Genomic DNA, 13,339 nt, shown 5'->3' on the forward strand with positions numbered 1-13,339 from the left:
TCACAGGAACATATGCATCGTTTTGGTTTTCTGCTGGATGTTTGTCCATATGTTTGCCTGTTATGTCATGTTCAGAACAGGGATGCTGCTATAGGGTTCATGTGGTTAAACCGGCGCAGACACAGGCGAGAGGAGAGCGAGAGGCACACATGCTGCAGCACTGTACAACTACTGTACATTCCCATGCTAAAGACAGCATTAACAAACGTAACAAAAGGCAAGAATTATTTACCTTAACAGTAGGAAATAACACCTAAACCCAGCTAGACCAAGCTGTTCCGCTGAGTTTGAGGCTGCCATTCATTCCGCATCTTGATCGGAAGTACAAAAACGACGTGTAGCAGTTTGGGGCGTTCTATTAGTAGTAGCCACGTTGCTACTGCCCAGGGTGCTCTCTCTGCTGTGAAAGCTGCCGTCTGTCAGAGGCTGTCTGCAAATCTCACTCAAACAACCAACCGGTCAGGGATGAAAAACGCAGATGTTTTAAATCCCCACCAGAGGAGCAGGTATCAGGTCTCTCCCTCTCTCTCTTCCCCTCTGCCTCATCCACCCACTGCTCAGTTTTGCTCCCTTCTCTCTCTCTCTCTCTCCTCTCCCCGTCACTGCCCTCCTCAGGACCGGGTAAGCTCTAGTTACCATGGAGACGCATGAGGCTGCCGCCTGATTGGTGGCTTTTGTTGTGATGCAGGAAGTCCGACGGGCACGGCCTACTCGTTAATAAATGCAACTACACTCCGTAATGATTCCATCTCCGTCTCCTCGCTCAAACCCTGCTCTGTACATGCTGATTCCCCCCCCCCCCATCCATTTAATTCCTTTTCTCCACCAAGGCCATATAGTGACCGAGAATGGTTACAAGATTTAAGATTATTTTATATATATATATATATATATATATATATATATATATATATATATTAGAGCTGGGACTCGATTAAAAAAATTAATCTAATTAATCAGAGGCTTTGCGATTAATTAATCTAGATTAATCGCATTTTAATCGCATATCAATATTCAACCCGAGAACAGCGAGAAACCTTTTTTATTTTATTTTTTTTTTAAGATATTTTTTTGCGGCTTACGCCTTTTATTGATTTTTGAAGGGACAGACAGTAGGCTGACAGGAAACGGGAGAGAGATGGGGGATGACATGCAGTAAAGGCCGTGTCGGGCTCGGGAGTCGAACCCGCGGCACACTGCGACTGGATTACCAGTCAGGTGCCCAGACCGTTACGCCACGGCCTGGGCGAAACCTTTTTTTTTAATGTTTTTTGGTATCCCAGTGAATCAATGAATAGTGACTACAGGATACCACTCATTTTCAACATTTTACTGTCATTAATATATACCTGTAATAATAAAAAGTCACCCCATTCTGTGTTGCCTAGAACTGGAGGTCTGAAAGAAAATTAGTAACAGTAACAAGTACATCTCAGTGACATCACAAAGCTGTACTTACTTCATATTGTTACTGTTTTTTGTCAGACCTCCAGTTCTAGGCAACACAAAATGGGGTGACTTTTTATTATTTCCAGTTTTCAGTACTATAGAAAAGCGCCCAGTGAGAAACGTTCCGCGGTGAAAAAAAAGGTGCGATTAATTTATCTGTAGTTAATCGCGATTAATTTTTCTGTAGTTAATTAATCTAAATTAATCACAATTAGTCCCGGCCCTAATATATATACACACACACACACATATATATATATATATATATGTGCCTATATGCCATAAGTGCATGATCCTAATAGAGCAAGAGGGTAGGAAAACAATAAAACCAATTAAAAAGCATGTATATTTAAATATAAAAGCAAATCAAGTGTATTAGAAATGTGTATATGACCAACAGACACAGACACGCTATTAATCTCACTATACATAAACAGACCAGGTCCACCAGCGTCTCCAGATAATATCAAGCATCATTCAATGAGCTTGATCAGAAGATTGGTCATCGGTCGATACGATCCGACACAAAAACATCACACTCGTGTGAAGTGAGGGGCGCCCACTGTGTGGCTGCTATATGACGTCACTACTTAAAGCAAATTTAAAAGTCCATAGACTTGACTGTCACATGGTGTTACAAGGTGGGGCCTGATTTTTTTTTTGTGGGGGGGGTGTGGGGGGGCATGAATAAGACAAACATTAAAAGTCCATAGAGTTTGCTGCGACATGACTGAAAGCCAGACGTTGGAACCCTAACATTTTAAACATGCAGGATTACTGCATGTTTTTGGTGACATGCAGTAATCCTGGTCTCTATACTGCCTCCCCCTGGCCAGCTGGGGCACCTGATGGGAGGGAAAAGGAACTGGTTGGATAACGTGTTCCTTCCACGCAGGTGAAAAGAAGTGGCTTGGACTCCTCATGCACAGGAGGAAGGATGAGGTCAGTCCGTTGCTCTCCCCAGGTTGGCAGAGGGAGTGTAGAGCGCAGGATTACATTAGATAATGGATAAAAATGGGTTGCAAAAAACACGGGACATGGGACAAAAACACAAAAAAAAAGTTTGAGAACCTCTGAGGAATATCATTACATTACATTAAAGTGCAGTTAGTAAAAAAATCACACCCGTGTGAACTGAGTGGTGCAACTCCGTGTGGGGGTCCCCATTGGGTCCCCGGAACTTCCAGACCCACAGGAACGCACCCAGGGTGCTGCCCCGTTTCCGGCGAGCCGCCCCGCGTCCGATACGGTCGAGAAATGACAGAATCTCTCTCTCTCTCAGGCAACAGTGCAACACTATCTCTCTCTGTTTCTAGCACAACAGCGCCACTTTTGCGTTTTGCCCCTACTGGTACTCTAAACATTGTGACATAGTCACAAAGGTTAGTACATAGTCACATAGGTTAGGACATAGGGACATTGCTGTTCCTTGGAGTGGTTGCACCACTCAATAAAAATGTAAATTATACAGAATATAAAATGGTAAATGGTGCATTTATATAGCACTTTTATCCAAAGCAAAGAATGAGCATTACATTCACCCATCCACACGCCGTTGGTGGAGGAAACCATCCAAGGCACCAACCTGTACATCATCAGGAGCAATTAGGGGTTCAGCGTCTTGCTCAAGGACACTTTCACACTAACTCTGGGGGAGCTCGGGTTCGAACTGGGATCAAACTAAAAACGTTGATGCTCCCCTCCGGCATAGACATATAAAAGGTAGACGCCCTTTCCGGCTCTGGAGCGTATGTATCTCAAGGGAGGGCAAAATGTTCCCGAGATTCCTTGCGAAGTATAGCGCGGAAGCATGAGTGTCCGTCACAGAGCACATGTTCAGGTCTGATGCAGTAAGTCCCGGAAAAGCGATTTGATCGGCCAGTAATGTAATGTGCCTTCCACACTTACTTCCTCCCCCAGTGAGAATTGTTCCACCCTCCCGTCAACACACATGGCTCCACCGAACTGCAGCGGCCATCTATTTTTTTTTATATCTATGGTTCTACCAGCCTCTACCCCTGAGCCACTGCCGCCCCCAAACGGTAGTGCAAAATCAATTAAAAAATATTATTGCACATTAAATCTCATCGTGTGATAAATGACATGGTCTGGGAATGGCATAGACTGGCATAATCGCAGCATTTTAGGCAGCTTTTCCGATACACTGCTATATCGGTATGGAACAACTCTATTCAAAACAACCAAATAGAACTCAGGCTTATGTCGTGTCCGTCTGCATGGTGTCTGTGAGTCTTTGCTCACCTGCACTATCCACACAATTTGAATGAACCATCTGTGTCGTGCCGCCGCGAGGCCCTTCGCTCTTTGACTATCAAATCAGTGAATAAGCAATGTGCTTGTGCTCTTGATGAACAACACAAATGTGCTTTACAAATAGACCTATTTTTGGATTCCACTGTAGAGGTACAGTACACTACACAGTACACACACACACGGCATCTGTGAATGAGTGCGTAAGTGCGTGCGTGCGTGCAGGATGCACACTGTAAGGGCGCCATATAAATGCACCATTTACCCTCTCGGCCTAGTACAGATACATCTGGGGAAATTAAATTCAATATATTGGCGAGAACAGCAGCAAGAACCTTCGCTAAACAAGCCTATGGCTGCTGCTTTGACAGACAGACAGACAGCGACAGATGTAAAAGTTACACATACATGAAGATGGTAGCAAGCCCAGTTATGACATCTGTATTAATTTAAATATGCAGTATGTAATCCTAGACAAATAATCTGAAAATCTTCTGTATAGCCCCCCCCCCCCCCTTTCTGCAGAGACAGACAAACATGCTCGCAATGAAATGGCTTGTTGATAGGTACTCCACCCACCCACACACACGCACGTCGGTACACCTCCCCTATCGGATGATCAGCAGAAGCCAGCTAACAGAATCAGCCTGCGTTCCGTCTATTACATTACGCTAAACACCTCCGCTCCACTGTGGGCCTCGTGCATATGAATGTCACTCCCTGGCTGCTGTACTGTATGAATGATCCCTGCTCCTGTACTGTACTATGAATGATGCTGCATCTTATCGGTCTTCCACACCAGACCCATTTCCACACACCGGTTAGGGTTGGGAATGGATCCTTCAGTAACTATTCCGGTTCCTTATTATAACAATTCGCTCTTAACGGTCCGATTCCTTAGCGGTTCCCTTATTTAACGATTCCTATGGGGGTTGCAAATGGACCTTTACTGGTCTGTAACTCTGTGAATGGACAAATTCAACCAAATGGAATCAAATGTGTTGGTGTAACCCAATTACTGAATGTCAGTCTCCAGGTTTTCTTCAGCATATGTATGACATTGATTCAGTACGACACAGTGGCACATTGGAAGGCCACCTACGTTTTTTTTTTCCATAACTCTCCATGTGTGCACTCACATCAGAGTTACAGACCTGTAAAGGTCATTTAAGGCTATAGCTCTTTACGGTATGTTTCTGGTAAATATATTATTGTGCCATTTGTCCACTCATTTGTACGTCTGTGGCAAAAATATAATTTTGACAAAAATGTCCACCATCAGCCAGCATGGAGATGATCCCTGTATTATACTGCTAGTACAGTGGAAAGTGGTGGTCACGCTTAATAATTGAATTGATTAAAAATAAGATCTATTGACTTCAATGTTGTTATCAAATATAATCATTGTTGAGTTATAAGTGCATTACTTACAATTATTTATAGTCCAGAACAATTTTACGATGACAAATAAGTAATCATTGTATAATTATAACACAAGGTAAACATAAATAATATTTAGATCAGGTATCCTTGAATTAATGTCAGATTTGGTAACACTGTACTGAAGTGTTTGCCACTTACCCCAGAGTGCATCTTCAGAGCCACAATTATTTTCTTCTTCCTGCAAATGAGAAATATATGATTAGCATTATAAAACAAAGAATGGATTGTCAAATGAATTCGAGAAGCCACTCTGTTATGAAACCGCTTTGAAATGATGGACCAACTTCCTTCCTATATAAATACATAAAACAGCCTACAGGGGGGGGGGGGAGAAAGACAGAAAGGAAGTGGTTAACAGACGCATGCCGTGATGTCACAATAACAAAAGAAAGAAGTGAGGGATGATTGGGGGCGCGCACCAAGGGGCTAGTGAGGCGCTCCAACGTTGGAGCCGTGCAGCTGGGCTTTAACATTGAGCGCTCGGCTGCACTTCCGCATTTGCCAACCAAAATTTGTTTGGCAAATGCGGAAGTAGACGGTCCTTCCGGTTGCTTCAAAACGCCACTGAGCAACTGCCACTGATTAGAATAGACACACACACACACACACACACACACACACTGATGATGATGAGCAAAGACAGTCTATTTTTAGACGTGGCATGTGTGTGTGTGTGTGTGTGTGTGTGTGTGTGTGTGTGTTGTGCGGGGGGGGGGCTGGCATTTGGGCTGGTGAGGGATATTATTTGTGACATGTCTCCTTGGTCCTGTTAACTGACGCCAATAAACAACCTCCTAAGAGAGGCAGGGGATCTCAGCGATTCATCAAACACTATCCGGTCATTGGTTCATGCTTTGTAGCAGTTACGTCACAGTCACACACAAACAAACACGTTTGACACAGTAAAGTCTCCACTCCACTGTTTATTTTTACAAATATGTACAAATGTAACCAAATGGACTCATAAGGGTCGTTTTGTTTACATTTGTACATTGCGGGTTTCTAGGTCCAAATCCAAGGCATAAATGTGACTGTGTAATCTTGTCATCTCACCACGTGATCATCTCAGCTTTTGGTGCTACAGGGCTTGATGAGATCATCATACTTTAATGTTTATGTTGCTGTGTTGGCTTAAGCAGACATGGCTCTGTTCTCTTTTGGTTATGTAAATACATAAATGCACTGTACATGCAAACAAAAACAAATGTTTGTTGGAAATGGCTCTAAAATCTCACCAAAACACTAATGTGTAACAAACACGGCTTCTAAGTAGATAGTACAGGGAGTACAAGAATGATGAACCCATCAAACAATCTTTTATTTACTCGCTTAAATATATATATTTTTTTTTTATCAATTACAAACCCCACGAAGCCTTGGAATTCACATACTTTGTTTTGTTGCATTCCTGAGCCAATAATTATTTATCACTGGTGGAGTCCGCTGCTCCTTCGCCTGGAAAGGAGCCAGCTTAGGTGGTTCGGGCATCTGGTTAGGATGCCTCTCGGGCGTCTCCCTAGGGAGGTCCTCGAGGCACATCCCACTGGGAGGAGACCGGGGCAGACCAAGGCGCAGTTGGAGGAAACACATCGACTCACTGGCCTTGGAACGTCTCGGGATCCCCCAGGAGGAAGTCACTAATCTTGCTCTGGAGAGGGACTCATTTGAGTCTCCTACTAGACATTAGCATCTTACCGCCGGCCATCACATTATTGGGTCAGGAATGTGACAAAAACAAAAGAAAAACATCGCCATGAATTCAAGGTTTCATGGGGTGTGCAATTGATAGAAAATGAGTCTCCTTTAAGCATTATTTTATGAAGAAGAGTTTCAAAACTAATGAAAATAGCCAATCTGCAAGCTTGTAGATCAGCTATTTATGCTATTTTTTAAATGCACGCCTACTGTATAATGACATGCCCAAAATACTGTAGGCATGCCACATTGAAAGTCAACTGTAGTGTTGGCTTTCTATGAAATCAATTGTATTCTATCCTTCACTTCATATTACAATAATATTTCTACAAGGTTTGTCTGTGAATGCAATGAAAGTCTAGGATAGATAAGGGAGCACTTGTTTAATGTATGTAGTGTATGTGTTACTTACTGTCATATGTTTTGTATTGTAATGTTTTATCTGTTAAATGTGAATGCGTTTGGTCCGACATACAGTACTTACAGTCCGACAGGCATTAGTCCCGACACCCTACGGCTACCCCAAACCCTAACCTCACAGGGAAGTCATGGTGAGTTCTAAACCAACAACGCATGCTGGGAGCCACGGGTGAGTCTTAACCAGCCACGCATGCGTCGGACCGTTGCATGTTGGACTGTTAGTACGTTGGACCAACAGATAATCTACAGTTGGCCCTAGCCTAGCAGAAGCTGGGTAAAGGCCTATTCATTGATGATATACAGTTGGCCCTAGCCTAGCAGAAGCTGGGTAAAGGCCTATTAATTGATAATATACAGTTGGCCCTAGCCTAGCAGAAGCTGGGTAAAGGCCTATTCATTGATAATATACAGTTGGCAATAGCCTAGCAGAAGCTGGGTAAAGGCCTATTCATTGATGATATACAGTTGGCCCTAGCCTAGCAGAAGCTGGGTAAAGGCCTATTCATTGATAATATAGAGTTGGCCCTAGCGTAGAAGAAGCTGGGTAAAGGCCTATTCATTGATAATATACAGTTGGCCCTAGCCTAGCAGAAGCTGGGTAAAGGCCTATTCATTGATAATATACAGTTGGCCCTAGCCTAGCAGAAGCTGGGAAAAGGCCTATTCATTGGTCATTTGTCACCACTTTCAACCTGGCCTTCCTTGTTTTGTGCATGTCATTATACTGTAGATTGTAGAATAATAAACAAGTAATAATTAGACCCATTTCATCCCACGTACGTGGGAAATTCTGCGTTAGGGGTTAAGTGTCTTGCTCAGGGACACCTCGACACATTGCCAGGGCCAGGAATTGAACCTGGGACCTTCTGCTTCCAAAGGCGAGCACTCTATCCATTCAACATCAAAGATTTGTAAAAATGTCATGTCATCTCAGAGAGAGGCAAGACACACACTGTGTATTCTTAATATATTCTTGCGTGTACATGTGCACGCGCGTGTGTGTGTGTGTGTGTGAATGTTTGATGAGGAAGTGATGCCTCACTGCCAACGAACAAAGCCCTGGGATTGTTAATTATTGTGAGTGCTCAAACTAAGCGGCAAAAACACGGTCGTCCACCGTGGCGGCTTTACATTCTTACAGCAATTACCTAACCTCATTGTCCCATGGGAATATCACTCTGTTAATTGGTGCTGGGAAAATGGATGCACGTTCACACCTTTGGCATCAGCTATTCCGGGGCCAACGTTCAATGTAGCAGATTTCTGTGGTGAATATATTTTATATAATGCAGTGCAAACGGCGATGGGTTGTACTAGACCGCCCTTGGGAATACGGTTAACTAAGTAGGCCTATGGGGTTTAAGTGGTTAAAGAATTCTTCTTCTATCAACTGTTTAAATGTTTTCTCCCCTTACTTCCTTCACAGCAGTAATGAAAATGCAAATATTAAAAGTGCAGTTTTGTTTCCTACAGTGAATGAAAGAGAAGGAAGAGAAAATGAAGCTTTGTTTATACTTTGTTGTACAACGGTGCATATAACAGTCATTAAGAAAGAATGAAAGGCAGAGTGCCTCGGTTGATTTGCAGAGCAGCAGTGAAGTGGTAAGATTCATTCATTCATTCATTCATGCCTGACATCACACACACACGTGTCACCAGTCACCAATTAGAGTCGACTCGACCATTTGTATTTCTGGCTATTACTGTAGATAGGCTATTTTCGGCACAGCATATAAATCAGGCTGTCTTTGGCCACGAGCGGAGCAGTGGGGCTGGAATCCCTCTGTTTACCCTGCTAAAAATAGATTCCACGCATCGCTATGACGTGGCATCACCATCAGAGCCCACCGCCACCACCCCTACTCTACTCACACACATACACGATCGAGTCACGCTGTTATTGGTATGCAGCGGTTGGTCTCTCTCCCCCACGCCATTGTTGCCGTTGCAGATTGTGTGAAAGAAATAAGCAGCCAGGTCTATGAAAACAAGCATAAAAGAAGCGACTGGGCTATTTGAAAATAGCAGACGACGCATTGCGATGCGACACGTTGTGAGCTTGTGGATCAAGAAAATATCTTGGAAGAATGTGACACATTGTTTTAACAGCACAAATCTGGTATGGGGGGGGGGGGGGGGGGGGGGGGTCACTGGCACCAAATAGTTTAGATGTACAGGGGTCCTTGGACAAATACATTATTCTGGGGGTCCTTGAAATGGAAATGTGTGAGAGAATCACTGGTTTAAATGACATTAGGAAATAAGCCCAAAAATACAAAACACAACTACCAATATACAAGCAACTTTACAGAAAAAGAAGCCCAAGGTTGCTTGTAATAAGCAGATATAGCAAACCCCCCCCACACACACACACACACCCCCCCCCCCCCACACGTTTGGATGGAGAGAATGAAGGGAGGGTGAGTAGTGGAAGGAAAGAGGAGAGAAGACGGCGGGTGGGAAGCCCAGTGAAGAAGATAGATGTGAGGAAATATGAGACAGCGTGACTGAAGGGTAGAGAGAGAGAAGGATGGAGGGTTTGTTCTAATGGGGGGTATGGGGTGTATCACAATACACAATATTTTTTATGGTTCTTTTTCAAGTTACTTAACATACAACCACCTACAAGGTAACAAAAACTAAAAGAAAAAGGAGTAACAGACCATTTAGACGAATTAATTTGGGCTAACGAAACCGTCGTTCTACATTAGTATAAATCAAGGTATAGAATCGAAGAAAATAAATAGAAATATCTCTGAAAAGGCATATCATGGAGAAATTGTATCGTCTCGACGATAATGGCCACGATTTAATGGCCAGTGTGGATATGATTTTTTTTTATCCAGGCTATTGGTCAGACTGAATTTAAAACTATTTTTTTCTTTCTGGGAATCTAAAACGATACATTTGATATTCTAACAATTAAATAAAGAATTTATCCCACAAAGTGCTTTACATAGATTGTGCAGGCTGTGTATTACATTCACCCATTCACACAAACATTCACACACTGATGGCAGAGGAAACCATGCAAAGCACCAACCTGCTCATCGGGAGCAATTAGGGGTTGAGCGTCTTGCTCAAGGGCACTTCGACACTAACTCTGGGGGAGCCCGGGATCGAACTGGAAACCGTCCAGTTGCCAAGCGGATGCTCTACATCCTAATGGATGGATGGAAAAGACAGGGGGAGGGGTAAGGAGAGCATATGGTTGGAAACGAGCTTGCAGGACAGAGAGAACGGGTGAAGGAAGGGGAGGGCGATCAATACAGTGACTCATTCTTTCTGCACAGGCTGCTTCCTAACAGCATTCATTAAAAGCAAACCTAATCATTTTGTCTCTGATAATCTGATCGCCGGGGCTTCCATCTTCATTCAGTTCCATGTGATACACATGACAATCAAACAGACTCGCCCCAAAAGAAGACTGATACGGGTCCATTTCATACACAGTGGTCCAGATCAGGGCTAGCCTGTCACCATTACACATTTAAGTTGACGATTAATTGTCACACTAATAATTGCGATTAAGGATTCAATTGTGTATTTGGCATTGAACATTGGAAGATAATTATGAAGGGAAAAAAAGTAAGCTTCATGCATTGTATGCTTGTAGATCAGCTATATAACATTTTCAACGTGGAAACAATGACAAAATAATTGCGATTATCTCAGATAAGCCCTGGTAGTTCCCGGACACGTTGAGAAACAATGGCTTACATTCTTAGCGAAACAAAACAATATATAACACTTTAATATCCATAATTTCCCTCTATTTATGCCACCAATTATCAGCCACTAGAGTACCGGTAGTGTATGTTTACCTGCAGAAACAGTTTGGTGATTTCACTGTGTGTTAACACAGTTTGGTAGACCTAAAAACATCACTGTCTAACCAAAAAAATAGGGCCCGACCGATATGGATTTGTGTGACCAATACCGATAAGCGATTTTATAGAGGGGACAATCACAGATAACCAATATGCAACAGATACAAGTGATTTTTTTGGGATGAAATTAAAACAGGCCTTTTTCTGTGTGGATTGTGCAAAGAATTTAACCGATTATGATTATGTAAAGGTAAAGTAGCTCCTATTTTAAACCAATGACTTTATTCAAGACACAGGGAGAGGGCAGTGTGTTTACTGTTTCTGCAGGTTAACACGACCACGCTACGACGACTGCCGGTATAGAGCATTGGTTTTCAACAAGTGGTCCGGGGACCACCAGTGGTCCTTGAGGTTCCAGGTGGTACAAATGGTGGTCTGTGGTTCAAATGCCAAATTAATGGGCCTTGGCGTGAAAAAGGTTGAAAACCACTGGTATATAGAGGGAAGTGATGGGCTAACATAACAGTAACAATGTATGCAGAGGGCAGATTGGTTCACAGCTTCATTCCTAAAATGTATTGTTTTATGACCCACATGATGTGAAATTCATATTTTGAGTGTTCTGAAATGAACTGGGCACACAGGACAACAATCTTAGATGCCTTTTGTCCTTTTGACAGAAACAATAATGGCAATCAATTCATCAATCAATTAATCAATTTAGCATTTGGATTGTTTGAAACCAATTAAAGGCTGTAGGCCTATGTATAGGAGCAATTACTGTATATCTGCAGGCTACGTTCTCTCTCATGATAACAGTCAGAAATGTGATTAGCGTACATCATCTCTCTTCAGTTTCTGTGTAGCTGTATTGCAGCTAAAGAATAGCAACACCTCTCATTCAAAAAAAGTTGGGTTATGTGTGAGGACAAAATTAAATCCCAATAGGCCCTGTGTACATTTCATCAATGTCTCATTCTTTGGTTTATAGGTTAATATGTATTATTATGCGGCAGCGACACAATCCATCCACCACTCACTCACCTGCGAAAATGCATCACACGACGTGACTGCAATCTTGTATTCAATTTTAGGGTGGGTTTCCACCGGAATGCATTATATGCATCCAATTGTTCAGGATGTGATTTCACAACCACCATATGCAGCTATAGGGTTCACATTATAAAAAGAGGAAAATCGATGCATGGATATTGAACGGGTGTCCTGCTAGTGGTGCGTGCGTAGGATATAGGCTACCACATACCGCTTCTTGTATCATTCATCAATCATCAAAAAATACTGTTCATTGCAGTGTAGTTATTGTTTTCTATTGGTTCCCTACGTCACGTAGCTTTTAACTTAACGACGAAAATAGACGAGCAACAAACAAGCTCACTACCGGTATATTACACTGCCGTCTACCAACCAGTGCAGAATACAGGGCATAGTGGACGTCGATCAAGGGGAACAGCGCTCCCCAATGGAGTACATTTGCACTGAACTACAACATGTTGGCAGAGTTGATTCCAGAGATAATGAGATTTGTTTTTCATCATAAACAAACAAAAAACACAGAACAATAACAATGCATACAGATTGCCCATATATATAGTATGATATTAAAACTAAAACTGGAAATAATTCTAGTTATCTTGGTTAGAACGGTGGTCAAATCGTGTGTGATGTCCAGGAATGCACCCGTTACCATGGTGCAATCATGCAACCTTTTCTTAATTAGTATAATTAGCATGTAATGAGCTAGCTGTACTGTACAAAACCATTAACACACACATGCACACCCACATTCACGGGGAAATATTACAGCTTTACCACGCTGCTGCTTCATTTGTAGTTTGGACGTGTCTCATTCCTCCTTGTTGCATGCCTCAGTAATATTAAACTTCTGAATTGTACGGTAGTCATCATGGCTTCTCGAAAGAACAGTGGCTACTGGCTATCAGTACTCACCCTGCCATATGGTTGTTCGCAGCCTGTTTGATAATCATTTGGGAGTACTCGGGACCAATTTCTCCCCTGACGCCACTACTGCGCACCTGAGCGCATACACATCATCATGTATGATAATTGCACTAGTAGTCTGTGCGTCCTCACCTTGTCCACTACGTGGCGCTGTTTCCATGGTTATCGATTTTCAGGTTGAGATTGTTTTTTAATCCAAATCCAAATCTACAAAGTAACTACATTTTCAAATAAATGTAGTGGAGTAAAAG

The 13,339-nt window shown here is 42.6% G+C and overlaps 1 protein-coding gene across 5 annotated transcripts in view; it reads right to left on the reverse strand.

Moving 5' to 3' along the window:
- Positions 1 to 5,341, reverse strand: part of pitpnm2 (phosphatidylinositol transfer protein, membrane-associated 2) — a 63,271-nt gene extending 57,930 nt beyond the window's left edge. For all 5 annotated transcript variants that reach the window (XM_083793899.1, XM_083793897.1, XM_083793896.1 and 2 more), the window contains exon 1: positions 5,302 to 5,341. The gene's annotated coding sequence lies outside the window, so the exon portion shown is untranslated. The remainder of the gene's footprint in view (positions 1 to 5,301) is intronic.
- Positions 5,342 to 13,339: the final 7,998 nt, after the last annotated feature.

Source organism: Protomyctophum parallelum (assembly GCF_964188405.1).
Source record: "Protomyctophum parallelum genome assembly, chromosome: 21".
In the NCBI taxonomy this organism is placed as follows: domain Eukaryota; kingdom Metazoa; phylum Chordata; class Actinopteri; order Myctophiformes; family Myctophidae; genus Protomyctophum; species Protomyctophum parallelum.